Genomic DNA, 17,725 nt, shown 5'->3' on the forward strand with positions numbered 1-17,725 from the left:
ATACAGTATTAGGGACCACTAAGGTTATATAAAGAGACTTCAGATACAGTATTAGGGACCACTAAGGTCTATAAAAAGACTTCAGACAGTATTAGGGACCACTATGTCATGGGGCTCTCTCTCTGCCTGGTAACACGCTGATTGGGTTTTGATGACTTTCACCTTTTTCTGCTCTGCTCTGCCTCACCCTCGTTACCTACCAGCTGCACTGCTTCACCACTCATCATGTCTGTTATATCGCCTTGTTTTTCAGTCCTCACTTGCAATCGTCTGCTACCATACCTGTTACCTGCCTGTTTTGGGAAAAGCTTTTTGACTCTCCACTGTTGATCCTGGATCCGCTCGATTACTTCTGTGTTCTCCTGCTCCGGACTTCTCGGATCATCCAGCTCCTGCTCTCGCTGTTCGCTACTGGGAGTACACATGTGCTGATTTTTTGGATTTTCCCGGTACTCTGAACTCCCATACCCCCAACCCTTTAATAAACTATCGAACGTGACGCTTTTTGTGGTCCGCGTCTTGTTTGGTGTCTGACCACACTAAGGTCTATATAAAAGAACTTCAGATACAGTATTAGGACCACTAAGTCTATATAGAGACTTCAGATACAGTATTAGGGGACCACTAAGGTCTATATAAAGAGACTTCAGATACAGTATTAGGGACCACTAAGGGCTATATAAAGAGACTTCAGATACAGTATTAGGGACCACTAAGGTCTATATAAAGAGACTTCAATACAGTATAGGGACCCTAAGGTCTAATAAGAGACTTCAGATACAGTATTAGGGACCACTAAGGTCTATATAAAAGAGACTTCAGATACAGTATTAGGGACCACTAAGGTCTATATAAAGAGACTGCAGATACAGTATTAGGACCACTAAGGTCTATAAAGAGACTTCAGATACAGTATTAGGGGACCACTAAGGTCTATATAAGAGACTTCAGATACAGTATAGGGACCACTAAGTCTATATAAAGAGACTTCAGACAGTATTAGGGACCACTAAGGTCTATATAAAGAGACTTCAATACAGTATTGGACCACTAAGGTCTATAAAGAGACCTCAGATACAGTATTAGGGGACCACTAAGTCTATATAAAGAGACTTCAGATCCAGTATTAGGGACCACTAAGGTCTATTTAAAGAGACTTCAGATACAGTATTAGGGACCACTAAGATCTATAAAGAGACTTCAGATACAGTAGGGACCACTAAGGTCTAATATAAAAGAGACGCAGATACAGTATTAGGGGACCACTAAGGTCTATATAAAGAGACTTCAGATACAGTATTAGGGCCACTAAGGTCTATATATAGGAGATTCAGATACAGTATTAGGGACCACTAGGTCTATATAAAGAGACTTCAGATCCAGTATTAGGACCACTAAGGTCTATATAAAAAGACTTCAGATACAGAATTAGGACCACTAAGACCTATAGTATAAGACTTCAGATACAGTATTAGGACCACTAAGGTCTATATCAATAGACTTCAGATACCAGTATTAGGGACCACTAAGGTCTATATAAAGGACTTCAGATCCAGTATTAGGGACCACTAAGGTCTATTTAAAGAGACTTCAGACAGTATTAGGGACCACTAAGGTCTATATAAAGAGACTTCAGATACAGTATTAGGGACCACTAAGGTCTATATAAAGACGTCAGATACAGTATTGGGACCACTAAGGTCTATATAAAGAGACTTCAGATACAGTAGTAGGGGACCACTAAGGTCTATATAAAGAGACTTCAGATACAGTATAGGGACCACTAAGGTCTATATAAAGAGACTTCAGATCAGTATTAGGGACCACTAAGGTCTAATATAAAGACTTCAGATACAGTATTAGGGACCACTAAGGTCTATATAAGAGACTTCACGATACAGTACTAGGGACCACTAAGGTCTATATAAGAGACTTCAGATCCTATTAGGGACCACTAATGTCTATATAAAGAGAATCAGATACAGTATTAGGGACCACTAAGGTCATATAAGAGACTTCAGATACAGTATTAGGACCACTAAGGTCTATATAAAAGAGACTTCAGTCCAGTATTAGGACCACTAAGTCTTATAAAGAGACTTCAGATCCAGTATTAGGGACCCCTAAGGTCTACTATAAGAGACTTGTCAGATACAGTATTAGGACCACTAAGGTCTATATAAAGAGACTTCAGATCCAGTATTAGGGACCACTAGGTCTATATAAAGAGACTTCAGATACAGTAATAGGGGACCACTAAGGTCTATATAAAGAGACTTCAGATACATATTAGGGACCACTAAGGTCTATATAAAGAGACTTCAGATACGTATTAGGGGACACTAAGGTCTATATAAAGAGACTCAGATACAGTTTGTAACCGCTGGGGTCTCGTCTATATAGAGAGACTTCAGATACAGTCAGGGGACCACTAAGGTCTATATAAAGATTCAGATACAGTACTAGGGACCACTAAGGTCTATATAAAGAGACTTCATATACAGTATTAGGGACCACTAGGTCTATATAAAGAGACTTCAGATATAGTATTAGGGGACCACTAAGGTCTATATAAAGAGACTTCAGATACAGTATTAGGGACCACTAAGGTCTATATAAAGAGACTTCAGATACAGTATTAGGGGACCACTAAGGTCTATATAAAGAGACATCAGATACAGTACTAGGGACCACTAAGGTCTATATAAAGAGACTTCAGATACAGTATTAGGGACCACTAAGGTCTATATAAAGAGACTTCAGATACAGTACTAGGGACCACTAAGGTCTATAAAGTAGTAACAGCGCCCCCACCTGACGTAGGAGATGTAAGACATCCACTGAAGGTACCAGGGGATGGTGTCAAAGCTGACAAAGAATCCAGAGAACAACAGTACAGGGATCGCTGTCACCGGACCCACAAAGGTCGCCACCTACAGGACACACACAGACACACAGACACACACACACACACACACACACACACACACACACCTTATTAGACTCAGCAAATCATGAACATGTTGGTATGATATTCAACAAAATTAGACGATTAGTGTTGTGTTTTCTCCTTAACCCTCTGAACCCTGAGGCCATGTTTACAGTTCATTGTCCGTCTGGATTTATTTTATAATAACTTGTAAAACATCAACCCTGTTGTCTACAGTCAAGATATGAACATCATTTTTTTCAGGACAAACTGGGTTATTATAATATTTGGGTTGCAGTGAGGTCACTTGAATGTTAAAAATGGATGTAGGACATTATGGACAAACAAATAACACGGAACATGAATCTAGTTATCATGAATCATGAATCTATTTGTTATGCTGGAATAGTTTTAGACATGTGGGGGACTTCCTTCGACACACTGAGCTCCTCTCTCCTCTATCTTTCTATCTTTCAGTTTATGTGCATCCGTGTCCCAGAAATGCTTGTTACTAACCTAGCTACTTACCTGGTAACTAACCTAGTTACTCACCTAGCTCTGGGGAGTCATTCCCCGGAGTCCTTATGTTCTTTTTCCCCAGCATGGAGAGGCTCCAAAACCAAAATCATGGTTACAGCTGTCGCCATGGTCCCGCTACACGTTCCCTTCTGTGATGCCATGTTACGTCCTGCTGTGTCCTGCTACGCTCTGCTGTGTCCTGATACATCCTGCTGTGTCCTGATACATCCTGGTGTGTCCTGCTACGCTCAGCTGTGTCCTGCTACATCCTGCTGTGTCCTGCTACGTCCTGCTACGTCCTGCTGTGTCCTGCTACGCTCTACTGTGTCCTGCTACATCCTGCTGTGTCCCACTACATCCTGCTGTGTCCCACTACATCCTGCTGTGTCCCACTACATCCTGCTGTGTCCTGCTACATCCTGCTACGTCCTGCTACGTCCTGCTAAGTCCTGCTACGTCCTGCTACGCTCTGCTGTGTCCTGCTACATCCTGCTGTGTCCTGCTACATCCTGCTGTGTCCCACTACATCCTGCTGTGTCCTGCTACATCCTGCTGTGTCCTGCTACGTCCTGCTACGTCCTGCTACGTCCTGCTGTGCCTTGTAATGCCACACAGTGCCCTGCTATGCCACAAACTACTACAAAGAACTGCTACAAACTACTTTTTTTTTTTTGGGACTGTTATTGCCACTCTTCATTCTAACCCCAACCGGTCGTCAGACACCGCCTACCAAGAGCCTGGGCCTGGGCCTGGTTCTGGGTCTGGGTCTGGGTCTGGGTCTGGGCCTGGGCCGGGGCCTGGGCCTGGGTCTGGGTCTGGGTCTGGGTCTGTCCCAGGTTTCTGCCTAAAAGAAGTTTTTCCTCTCCACTGTGGCCCTGTTGCTGCTCTGGAGGAAACTACTAGAACTGTTGGGTCCTTGTAAATTCCTGTAGTGTGGTCTAGACCTGGTCTATCTAGTCTAGACCTCCTCTATCGGGTCCAGACCTCCTCTATCTGGTCTAGACCTCCTCTATCTGTAAAGGGTCTCGAGATAACTCTTGTTATTAATTGATACTATAAATAAAATTGAAAAATTGAATTGAATCTTCCAGATGTGTATTGTATTGTATATGTATTATGTATCACAGACAGATAAGCAAAACCTAAAAAACCCTTCTCATATGTCTTGGGAGTCACACTGTGAAGAAATAATCATTATAACTTATACAGATGACAAAATACATACATTTTTTCAAAGAAAGTCCAGACGCTTTTGCCCTCATGACATTTACTTATCCCATTAATCAATATAATAATTACATATTTATTGATTTTACACCCACAGCAATGCTACACAAGCATTTGTGTGTCTAAAACAGTTCTCCTGTATGCAAAAATAAACATAATAAACATTATAACTCATATAAAGCACATTTCTTCAAAAAAGGCCCAAATATGTTATATATGATATAAATGTATCCCAAATCTCAAACCAGTGGGGCCATTTTCCTCTGTAGATATCTATCTTGTGCACTGTAGCATCTTTGATCGCATGCTAGACTATTTTTACTGGGCGGAGGGCACTATTCTCCCTCCATACAAAGTGGGTGACGTTGTCCACACTCCAGACTCTTTGGCTGACGTAGTCTCCCATAAGTGGGCATGCAAGTGCCTGTACTTCCGTATACAGAGAGCAGACACGGAGCAGCAGGAACTACCGGCATAAATGAGCCAAAATGCGATGAATTATGGACATAAAGTGGATAAATCTTGGATGTAACGGTTTGGATTTAATGCTCAACGACCCCGAAAAAGGCTGGAAGTTCCAGGCTCAATAGAAAATCACCTGTAGAGGCTAGAAAGACCCGGAAGAGACATCCGTAACCGCTAACTCGTTAGCTTTTAGCCGCAACTTTCGGTGAGTTTCCATGGTTGTTAGGTGATTAAACTATGAATCAGAGGGGCTGTTTTTGCTCATGGGTGAGTCTCTCAGGTTCAGAGGGTGAAAAATAATAAAGTTGATGTTAAAATTGGGAAAAGTTTGAATGTGTCCCTAAGTGCAGTTACAAAAACCAACAAGCACTACAACGAAACTGGCTCACATGAGGACCCCCCCCCAAGAAAGGAAGACCAAGGGTCCCCTCTGCTGCTGAGGATAAGTTCATCTGAGTCCCCAGCCTCAGAAATCACAAGTTAACAGCAGCTCAGATTAGAGACCAGATGATACCACACAGAGTTCTAGCAGCAGAACATCTCTAGAACAACTGGTAAGAGGAGACTGGATCAGGCCTTCATGGTCCAATAGCAACTAGGAAACTAATGCTAAGGACAGGAAACAAGCCTAGGAAACCACGGCTAAGGAGAGGCAACAAGCAGAAGAGATCTGTTTGGGCCAAGAAACACAAGGAATGGACATTAGACCAGTAGAAATCTGGGCTTTGGTCTGATGAGTCCAGGTTTGAGATCTTTGGTTCCAACCGCCGTGTCTTTGTGACGGAGAAAAGGTGACGGATGGATTCTACGTGCCTGGTTCCCACCGTGGAGCATGGAGGAGGGGGTGTGATGGTGTGTGGGGGGGGGGCTTTGGTGGTGCTAGTGTTGGGATTTCTTCCAAATTGAAGACATACTGAACCAGCATGGCTAGCACAGCACCCTGCAGCAGCATGCCATCCCATCCAGTTAATTTAGTTTAGTTGGACCATCATTTATTTTCCAACAGGAAAAGAAGGATACAGAGGAGAAGGAGAGTGATGGAGTGCTGGGCCTCCACAGTCCCCGGACCTGAACCCAATACAGATGGTTTGGGGAGAGCTGGACCGCAGAGTGTAGGCACAATTTCTTGTCTTGTTAGGCCGGTTCCTTTGCTCATGAGCAGCACTGTGAGTTATGTACGGAATCAAAGGGGACAAGATCGCATCCGTAAACATTTCAGGTGAAGACCTCTTGGAGCTCATCAAGAGCATGCCAAGAGTGTGTAAAGCAGTAATCAGAGCAAAGGGGTTGGTGGGGGGGGGTGGGGGGTACTTTGAAGAAACTAGAATATAAGACATGTTTTCAGTTATTTCACACTTTTTTGTTAAGTACATAATTCCACATGTGTTCATTCATAGCTCTAATGCCTTCAGTGATAATCTACAATAAAAATTGTCATGTAGATAAAGGAAATGCATTGAATGAGAAGGTGTGTCCAAACTTTGGGCCCGTACTGTTTGCAACTTCCTCTTTCAACAGCCTTGACAGGAAGTTGGTACTCTGTAACTTCCACATTTTACAAAATTCAAAATTCTTTGGGCAACTTGTCATCATGAGTGTCAGTAGATACTATCTGCAAAGATTCAAGAAGATTGCAGTCACAGCCAAGGAGGAGTTTGAAAGAATGTAAAACACATGACAATTCATGAAGTCAAAATGGCCGCCTTCCGCCGGTTGGGCGGAACTAATATTGTGAATGGGAAATATTTCTACAATGATTAGAGCAATATGCGTATCAAAACTTGTGAAAATCAGAGTAACTACGTCCAAGTCCAAGGATTTCAACGCATTAGGGGGTGCCATAGAGGTATGGGCCAAATCACTGAACAGACTCGCAAAGCTCCCCGGTGTTTATGTGGGCGCCAATTTATGTGAGTTTTCGCCATGTCAATCATTTTTGTGATTTCTTCTAAAATTCCAGATGATATACATATTCCCTCAAAAGTATGATAAATTCTTACTTTTGTAAAGTCAGGGTGCACGTTAGGGGGCGCTATGGAGCCCCCTGTCAATGCCTGAGACCAATCACTACAAAAATGTGTCTATTTATAAGTAGCTTTGAGTTTGTGAAAAGCGCTATATAAATTCAATTTTTTATGAACATTTTGATTTTAATGATTATTATTATTATTTCTAAATAATCACATTTCATAAAAAAATGTAGGTCTAGGATGTCTGTTAACCATTAACTTCCTAGTTTTTCCCCAACCTTATACAGTGCCTTGTGAAAGTCTTCGTCCTCCTTGAACTTTTCAACCTTTTGACACATTTCAGGCTTCAGACATAAAGATATAAAAAAAAATATTTTTTGTGAAGAATCACCAACAAGTGGGACACAATTGTGAAGTGGAACCAAATCTATTGGATATTTTAAACCAAATTTTTTTTTTTACCAAATAATAAACTGAAAGTGGTGCGTGCTAAATGATCGGCCCCTTTACTTTCAGAGCAGCAAACTGAGTCCAGAAGTTCAGCGAGGATCTCTGAATGATCCGATGTGGTCCTAAAGGACTGATGGGGATCAATAGAATCTGTGTGGGATCAGGTCTCTGTATAAATGCACCTGGTCTGTGATGGTCTCAGGGTTCTGTTGACAGCGCAGAGAGCATCATGAAGACCAAGGAACACACCAGGCAGGTCCCTAATACTGGTCTGGAGAAGTTTAAACCGGATTGGGATCCAAAAGATTTCCCAAGCTTTAAACATCCCAAGGAGCACTGTGCAAGCCATCATTTAGAAATGGAAGGAGTATCAGACCGCTGCAGATCTACCAAGACCTGGTCCCTGTAACCTTCAGCTCAGACCAGAGAAGATGACAGAGCGCAGCCAAGAGGCCCATGATCCCTCTGGAGAACTGCAGAGACCTCCAGCTGAGGGGGGACAGTCTGTCCAGAGGACAACAATCATCGGACACTGCACATCTTACCTCATGGAAGAGTTGGCAAGAAGAAAGCCGTTTCTCAAAGATCTCCATAACATTCTTGTCTAAAGTTACCCACCAAGCCCCTGGGAGACCCCCCCACCTGTGGAAGAAGGTCTCTGGTCAGATGAACCACAATGCAAAACGTATGTTTGGCGTAAAAGCAACACAGCTCATGACCCTGAACACACCGTCCCCCCTGTCCAACATGGGGGGCACATCATGGTCTGGGCCTGCTTTCCTTCAGCAGGGACAGGAAGATGTTTCAGACTGAGGGAAGATGGTTCAGACTGAGGGAAGATGGTTCAGACTGAGGAGATGGTTCAGACTGAGGGAAGGTTCAGACTGAGGGAAGAGGTTCAGACTGAGGGAAGAGGGTTCAACTGAGGGAAAGGGTTCAGACTGAGGGAAGAGGTTCAGACTGAGGGAAGAGTTCAGACTGAGGAAGAGGGTTCAGACTGAGGGAAGAGGTTCAGACTGAGGGAAGATGGATGCAGCCAAATACAGGACCAGTCTGATGAAAACCTGCTGGAGTCTGCTAAGACCTGAAACGGGACGGAGACTTATCTTCCAACAAGACCATGATCCCAAACATACAGCAACATCTCCAAAGGATGGTTCCCAATAAACGGATCCAGTGTTAGAACGGCCAGTCAAAGTCCAGACCTGAATCCAATCCAAATCTGTGGAAAGAACTGAAACTTGCTGTTCACAAACGCTCTCCATCCACCTCCACTGAGCTCCAGCTGGTTCTCAGAAGAACTTAGTCTCTGGATGTTAAACTGATGGAGACGTCCCCCCAGAGACCTGCAGCTGGGATCCAGCAGAAGGGGGCTCTACAAAGTCTTAACGCAAGGGGGACGATCATTTAGCACGCACCACTTTCAGTTTTTATTTGCTAAAAAAGTTTAAATATCCAATAGATTTGGTTCCACTTCACAGTTGTGTCCCACTTGTTGGTGATTCTTCACAAAAAATAAAATGTTATATCTTTATGTTTGAAGCCTGAAATGTGTCAAAAGGTTGAAAAGTTCAAGGAGGACGAATACTTTCACAAGGCACTGTATGTACATTCCAGAGTACCTAGTTGAAAATGGTAAATTACTTAATTTACAAATGTTTTTGCTATACTTATAAATTGTCAAACTTGTATTTATGAACATTATTTTTGAGAGCCTTATTTACTGCAAACAAACCACTCATGAGTGTGTATAAAATGCTTTATTTATGAGAATTAACACAGGAGCAATGCTTTACAAATGATGAACAAAGCATTTAGTAATAGTTTGCAACTGGTTCATTATGGGAACATGATTTCATTTATAAATGGTTGTTTCATTATCTATTAATTATAAATCATGTACCTGAGTCTGATAACAATAAAATTACTAAAACATTATTACAAAAATCCAAACAAAGAACACTGCATGAATCTCCTGCTGGTGATTTAAAGAAAGCCTTTTGCTGAATCATTCAACTCATCCTTGTCGTCTGTGTTTTATTTAAACATAGTTACAGGTTGTCACGTTATATAGATACAGTTAACAAAAGTACTGTCATATATATCTCATTATCTAAATGTATTTCTTGTTATTCATGATGAGCAAAGCTCTTAGTTGCCAGGTAACATGTTAAGTTACCTTTTCCCCCCAACGAGCAGATCTCTACATACGATGCGTATTTTGGACATTTTCAGTCCGTACAGTAAAGGGTTGATGAGTGGTTGGCATGTAAGCCAGTACAATGACAGAAAAATACGCAACATATTGGGTAAATAGTTCATATCAAACCTGCTTTGTACTATTTCAAAGAAATATCCAAAGGAAAAATTGAGCAGGGACAAAAGGTGAGGTGTGCAGGTACTGAGAGCTTTCTGTCTGGTCTGTCTAGAACCAGAAAAACACACTTTAAGGATCCTCATGTAAGAGAAAAGAATTAAGATTATAAGACCAAAGAGTACTGTAAATATGTACACAAGTCCAAAAATGTTATTGGCTGTTGTATCAGAGCAGGCCAGCTTGACAACACTATAGTTGTCACAGTACACTTTGTTAATGATGTTTCCACACAGCTGTAAAGGAGCAGTCAGACCATACACTATCAAAATATTGACAAGTAAAGGGTACAACCATGTTAGAGCAATAAGCACGGCAATCTTTTGAGACGTCATAAGAGTGTGATATTGTAGTGGATAACAGATAGCAAGATATCTGTCATAAGACATGATGGCTAAGGTCCAAAATTCTCTACCTCCATAAGAGAGCAAAATGAAAATCTGCAGGAAGCAGAAGGGAGCAGAAACAGTGTGAATGTCCGAGAGGATCTGAACCAGAAGGAATGGAAACAACCCTGTACTACCATACAGTTCATTTACAAACAGGCTGACCAGGAAAAGGTACATAGGTTCATGTAAGCTCCTGTTCACACAGATAACCACAACCAGCAGCACATTGGCACACACTATGAAGACATATAAGGACAAAATCAGCAGGAAATATAAATATTTAAAACCTCCGGTGTCAAAATAGGCAGAAAGTATGAAATATGAAACCTGTGTAGAGTTGATCATGGTCCTCACCTTGGTTTATAACAATAAGACAAATAATTATGTTAACTCTTGTTCTACATTTGTAAAACTATATGTAACTAGTTAGTTATTTGGACTTGAACACCAAGCACACATGAACATGCATCAATGTAGTAATATGAAACATATTCATTATCATGGAAACAGTTTAACCAACACCCCCAAATGAACCATTTAGTTCAACATAATGTTCAGGTTACACATTAGTAATAACATCATGACATTGTGTATATTGAGCTTATACCCACTGTAGTCCACTGAATCCGTCCTAACTGAGCTGAACCTTTGTTTACGACGTCTTTTTATCCTTTTAATAAGGAGGACCCCCCCCCCCCCCAGCAGCAGGATGAGCTCATTATGAAAAGGTCCCATTGAAAGATTCTGTTTGGTCGACGTCAGCTAAAAGGAAGCTTAGTAGAAGTTAATTAGAACAGAAACATCAAGAGAAGAAATGGTTTCATTAGAGCTGTTCCAATACGATATCAGTATCATAAAAAGACACTTTAAGTAGTTCCCACTGATATATCGGCCGATTGATATTTGGTATTGTTAAAGATTATGTTTGATCAATGTCAGCAGAAAAGTAAGCTTTCTAAAGGCATATAGAACATTTCAAGTATGGGCCAGATATGCAACTTCCTCTTTCAACAGCCCTGACAGGAAGTTGCCACTCTATATCTTGCACATCAAAATTCTTTGAATAACTTTTTGTCATGACTGGCTGTAGATACTACCTGCAAAGATTCAAGAAGACAGCAATCAAGGCCAAGGGGGAGTTTGAAATAATGTAAAACACAATTCATGATGTCAAAATGGCCGCCTTCTGTTTGGGCAGAACTGATGAAGGTAAATGGGAAATATTTCTACAATGATTAGAGCAATAAGCGTTTCAAAACTGGTGAAAATCAGAGTAACCATGTCCAAGTCCAAGGATTTCAACGTATTAGGGGGCGCTATAGAGCCCGCTTACAGGTATGGGCCAAATCACTGAACAGACTCACAAAGCTCCCCGGTGTTAACCTGGATTCGGATGTTTTAAAGTGTTGTTTGTCTCCCTGTGATGTATTTTGGTTGGAGTGATTTTTACACTTGTTGTATATGTATTTGACATCAACCCTGTTCAGCACTTTGGTCACTGTTGTTGTTTTTAAATGTGCTATAGAAATAAAATTGACATTGACATAATGTGGGCGCCGATTTATGTGAGTTTTCGCCATATCATACAGTTTTGTGATTTTTTTTTAAAATTCCAGTTGATGTACATGTTCCCTCAAAAGTATGATAAATTCTTACTTTTTTAAAGTCAGGGTGCACGTTAGGGGGCGCTATGGAGCCCCCTGTCAACGCCTGAGACCAATCACTACAGACATTTGTGATTTTTCATAGGTCTGACATCCCACATGGTAACACACTCAAAAATCAAAACGGAGAGAGACGTGCAGAGTAATAATACTAAAAATAACAATAATAATAATAGTAATAATTAAAGCTGCAAGCAGCGATGAACGGGTCCTCTCCTCCTCGCAGGTCGGCAGTACTGGCAGACGCCAAACGTTGCGCGACAGTCAGACACTGCAGAGCCAAATATTGATTTTGCTGCAGCTATCTGTGTGTGTGTGTGTGTGTGTGTGTGTGTGTGTGTGTGTGTGTGTGTGTGTGTGTGTGTGTGTGTGTGTGTGTGTGTGCTTCTGTCTGCGTGTAACCCATCCTGCTCCTTCCTTAAAAAGCTTCCGTATGGCTGAATTTGAAAATCCTTTTTTTGTTTTTGTCAAATAAAAAGGAGAGAGCATGATGTCTTCTATTCCTAGATCTAGATAAGTTTACCGGTACTAATCTGAACTAACGACATGATCACTGTCACTAGATAGATAAAGAAAACGTTGACTTTCACTCGGTAATATTATGTGTTATGAATTATTCTTATTTCTCTTTTTTGAAGTTTAATTAACGATTTCAGTGAATTTTGATATGTTTCCCCAAACCTGTACACAGTAATTTAGTTATGGTAACACCACTGAACAATACCAAATGTGGAGAGATTTGTAGTCTGGAATGCGCTTTATTTTAATGAGATTTCCAGAATATCTTGTCATCTATTATCACTCCAAAGAATTTCATTTCATTTTCTCTTTCTATATTGATACCTTCGATCTGTAACTGAACTAGATTGATTGATTTACAATTGTTAAATATCATGAATTTGGTTTTACTCACATTTAATGATAACTTATTTGTGTCAAACTACTGATTTATTTTTCTGAACTTTGAAGTGATTAAGTCCAGGCGTTGCTGTAAATCATGACCAGAACCAAAGATGCAAATAATACAAATTTCACTCGTTCAGTTACTTAACACATGTCATTTATATAGAGGATAGATAGTTTTGGTCCCAATACGGACCACTGAGGGACACCACACCCAATATCCAAACATTCAGATGTATTATCTCTCAACTTCACAAATTGTTGCCTGTCTTTTAAATAACTGCTTAACCAATTCAACACTGTCCCCCTAATTTCACGATTAATTTCATCAAAATGATTTTTTCAAATCAATGATTATACCAACTCCTCATTTCTTATTGTCTGTGGAATTTGTGATTACTTCAATGAGATCAGTTAAAGCTAGTGGTGTTGACCTATTTGTTCTGAATCCATATCGACCGTCAGGAAGTCATTTGTTTTTATAATTTTTATCTATGAATTTGTCCAATCTGTCACTGAAGATATTTTCTAGACTTAGTAGATAAACAATAAATCTGCAGGAAACAGAAGGAAGCAGAAACAGTGTGAATGTCAGAGAGTCTGGCCTGGGATCAGATGTTAAATTCATCATTATCCAAAAATGTATTCACAAGGGTCACCAACAGTCAAGATGCTCTTACACATCAGTTTATGTTTTACCAAAGATAAGACGTTTACATAGTTTACGTATTTTAGACATCTGCAGTCCATACATTAAAGGGTTAAAGAGCGGTTGGCAGGTCAGAAAATATAATGATAAAACATTTCGTAACATCACAGGTACACTGCTCATATCAAACCTGCTGTGTAAAAATTGAAAGGAACACCCAAAGAAAAAGTTGATGAGGGAAGCGAGGTGGGGGGTGCAGGTACTGACAGCTTTCTGTCTCGTCTCCTTAGAACCAGAAAAACACACTTTAAGGATCCTCATGTAGGTGTAGAGGATTAAAATAAGAAGACCAACGACTTCAATAGAAGTGTAGGAGAGTCCATACATGTTGTTCACTCTGGTGTCAGAGCAGGCCAGTTTGACTATCGCATAGTTATCACAGTAAACTGTTTTAATGATGTTCCCACACAGCTGTAAAGGAGAACTTAAAGATATTGTGACTACAACTATAACAGATGGGTATAACCATGTTAGAGCAACAAGCACAGCAACTTTGTTGGATGTCATACGATTGTTATATTGTAGAGGATAACAGATAGCAAGATATCTGTCATAAGACATTGTGGCTAAGGTCCAAAATTCTCTAGCTGCATAAGTATATAAACAGAAAATCTGCAGGAAGCAGAAGGGAGCAGAAACAGTGTGAATGTCCGAGAGGATCTGAACCAGAAGGAATGGAAACAACCCTGTACTACCATACAGTGCATTTACAAACAGGCTGACCAGAAAGGTACATAGGGTTCATGTAAGCTCCTGTTCACACAGATAACCACAATCAGCAGCACACATTGGCACAGATAATAAAGCTAAAAACACTAATGATCAGAAACGTAAGTATTTAAAGAGCCAATATTAAAGTATGCTCCCAAAATGAATATGAAACCTGTGTAGAGTTTTTCATGATTAGAGTTTGGGTTCCCAACACAACCTTTCTATTAAACAGCATGAACAACGTACACTTTGTAGATCGCAGAAATCAATTAGTTTAAATGTCAAATGTTTTCTTATCATAGACTCACATCATTAACACACACGCAGTATTCAGCCTGCAGACAGTAAAGACATCAGTTATCACAACAACACACACGCAGTATTCAGCCTGCAGACAGTAAAGACATCAATTATCACAATAACACACTCTCCAAACTTACCATCCATCTGCTGTCTCTGCTCTAAAACTGAGATGAAACTCTGCATCAGCTTCTTTTAAAGTCTTCTAGTCAGAGGGGGGGGGCATTAGCAGTCTGGCCTCATCACCCCGGGACACATCTAGCTGACGTCTCAACTTCTACTCTTGTAGTCTTAAAAAACATCATAGGTCAGTTTAACAAAAAGATAAACAAATTAAAATCATTTCTTTTTTCCCATGACTGATTATCCATCCATCTTCATCAACTTATCCGGTATCGGGTCGCGGGGGCAGCAGCTCCAGTAGGGGACCACAAACTTCCCACATCAACCAGCTCCAACTGGGGGATCTTGAGGCGTTCCCAGGACAGGTTGGAGATATAATCTCTCCACCTAGTCCTGGGTCTTCCCCAAGTTCTCCTAGGGAGGCCCAGGAGGCCTCCTTACCAGATGCCCAAACCACCTCAACTGGCTCCATTTAACGTGAAGGAGCAGTGGCTCTACTCCAAGCTCCTCTCGGATGACTGAGCTTCTCACCCTATCTCTAAGGGAGACGCCAGCCCCCCTCCTGAGAAAACCCATTTCGGCCCCTTGTACCCTGGCTCTGGTTCTTTCGGTCATGACCCAGCCTTCATGACCATAGGTGAGGGTAGGAACAAACACTGACCGGTAGATTGAGAGCTTTGTCTTCTGGCTCAGCTCTCTTTACGTCACAACGGTGTGATAGATGGAATGCAATACCGCACCGGCTGCTCCGATTCTCCGACCAATCTCACGCTCCATGGTCCCCTCATTCGCAAACAAGACCCCAAGGTATTAAAACTCCTTCACTTGAGGTAAGGACTCACTCCCTACCTGAAGAAAGCACTCCATCGGTTTCCTGCTGAGAACCATGGCCTCAGATTTAGAGGTGCTGATCCTCATCCCAGCCGCTTCACACTCGGCTGCGAACCGATCCAGTGAGTGTTGAAGGTCACAGACCACTGATGCCATCAGGACCACATCATCTGCAAAAAGCAGTGATGAGATCCTGAGTCCTACGCCTTCTCCAGATCCACAAAACACATGTGGACGGGTTGGGCATACTCCCAGGCCCCCTCCAGGATCATTGCGAGAGTAAAGATCTGATCCGTTGTTCCACAACCAGGACGGAATCTGCATTTTGTTCCGAGGTTCGACGATCGGGCGAACCCTCCTCTCCAGCACCTTGGAGTAGACTTTACCAGGGAGGCTGAGAAGTGTGATACCCCTGTAATTGGCACACACCCTCTGGTCCCCCTTTTTGAAGAAGGGAACAACCACCCCGGTCTGCCATTCCTTAGGCACTGTCCCAGACTTCCACGCAATTTTAAGAGGCGTGCCAACCAAGACAGCGCCTCCACACCCCGAGCTTTCAGCATTTCTGGACGGATCTCATCAATCCCTGGGGCTTTGCCGCTGTGGAGTTGTTTGACTACCTCAGAGACCTCCACCAGGGAAACTGACGACAATCCCCCATCATCCTCCAGCTCTGCCTCAACCAAAGAGAATGTGTCAGCTGGATTTAGGGGTTCCTCAAAGTGCTCCTTCCACCACTCTATTACCTCCCCAGTTGAGGTCAACAACGTCCCATCCTTACTGTATACAGCTTGGATGATTCCCCGCTTCCCCCTCCTGAGGTGGCGAACGGTTTTTCAGAAGCACCTTGGGGCAGACTGAAAGTCCTTCTCCATATCTTCTCCGAACTTCTCCCACAGTGCTTTGCTGCTTTTCCTTTGTCACGGCAGAGGCTGCAGCCCTTCGTGCCCGTCGGTACCTTGCAACTGCTTCTGGAGTCCTCCAGGATAACCAACACTGATGATTAACAACCATTTTCGGGCTAAAACACCTTGATCTTCTACACAAAGGGTTACAACAACACCTTGATCTTCTGCACAATCTCTCCTAGGCCTGGGCTTTAGACAGTGAACCAAACAATGCAAAACTATGATGTTGCAAAAAAATACCCAGCCTCCAGCATCACAAATACCAGTTCCTGTTAGACATAGCTGAGCTGGAACATAGAAAAAACTATACCTACCTCGGCTTAAACATCAACACCTCAGGTAAGTCAACAAACCTTTGAAGGGCGTTTTACACCGTCTGAAGAACCTCAAGTCGGAGATTACATCAAGGTCTGGCTTACAATACTGGACTCAGTTACAGAACCTTGCTCCCTTAATGTTTTTGATGTCAAGGGTCAACTTGCCAACCAAGACATTACAAAATGGGACAAACACCAACTGTCCGCATAACTCTTCATGAAGAATTTCTATTCTGTCTATTATTTCTATTTTCCAAGTCTAAACCTAAAAACACAAATGAAAGCACGCAGAGCAGAATCAGGCTTGTGCCGATTGCGATCCGATCATTTGTTGATGATAGAAGCAATGATTGGCGTTTGTTTTTCCCTGTGATTTTAACTAACTCACTATCAAAACCAAGAAGAAGAAAATAGAATCTGCGCTTGAGTCTTCACGAAGCCCATACTCTGGTCCGTATGGGGGTTTGACCCTTCGGTTTCAAACCCAACTCCCTACATACTGAGCTACTGCCCCCCCCCGCCCCCCCCGTTATCTTTGATGTTGTTAATGTTAATTGCAAACCAGTTCCCCATCTTTTTTCCATGGATCTGACACCTCATGGGCCATGCTTCTCTTGGACAGTTACCTAGCCTCCCTGCCCCCCCCTCCTGCCAGGTCACAGCTAGCAGGAGCTCCACTGGGACAGAACAGACTACCTCCTGTTATTTAGCACTCGTCAAAATCACCAATGACCACCTCATGGCAGCTGATTCTGGACTCCTCTCCATCCTCATCCTCCTCAACCTGACTGCAGCAGTTGACACCATCTGTCACACCACCCTCCTCAATAAGCTATCTTCCATCGGCATCACCCACCTCCAAATAGACTGGTTCACATCTTACCCCTCTGGCCGCAACCAGTTCATTCAGCTCAAGTCTTGTAAATCCATTCCCTC

The 17,725-nt window shown here is 42.1% G+C and overlaps 1 long non-coding RNA gene across 1 annotated transcript; it reads left to right on the plus strand.

The window, feature by feature from the left end:
- The first annotated feature begins 9,382 nt into the window (after window positions 1-9,382).
- LOC116679154 (uncharacterized) lies at window positions 9,383-14,503 on the plus strand. The gene is made up of 3 exons (XR_004329458.1): window positions 9,383-9,467; window positions 10,398-10,402; window positions 14,493-14,503. It is a non-coding gene; the product is annotated as an uncharacterized LOC116679154 (long non-coding RNA).
- Window positions 14,504-17,725: the final 3,222 nt, after the last annotated feature.

The sequence above is a fragment of the Etheostoma spectabile genome, unplaced genomic scaffold (assembly GCF_008692095.1).
Source record: "Etheostoma spectabile isolate EspeVRDwgs_2016 unplaced genomic scaffold, UIUC_Espe_1.0 scaffold00009586, whole genome shotgun sequence".
Classification (NCBI taxonomy): domain Eukaryota; kingdom Metazoa; phylum Chordata; class Actinopteri; order Perciformes; family Percidae; genus Etheostoma; species Etheostoma spectabile.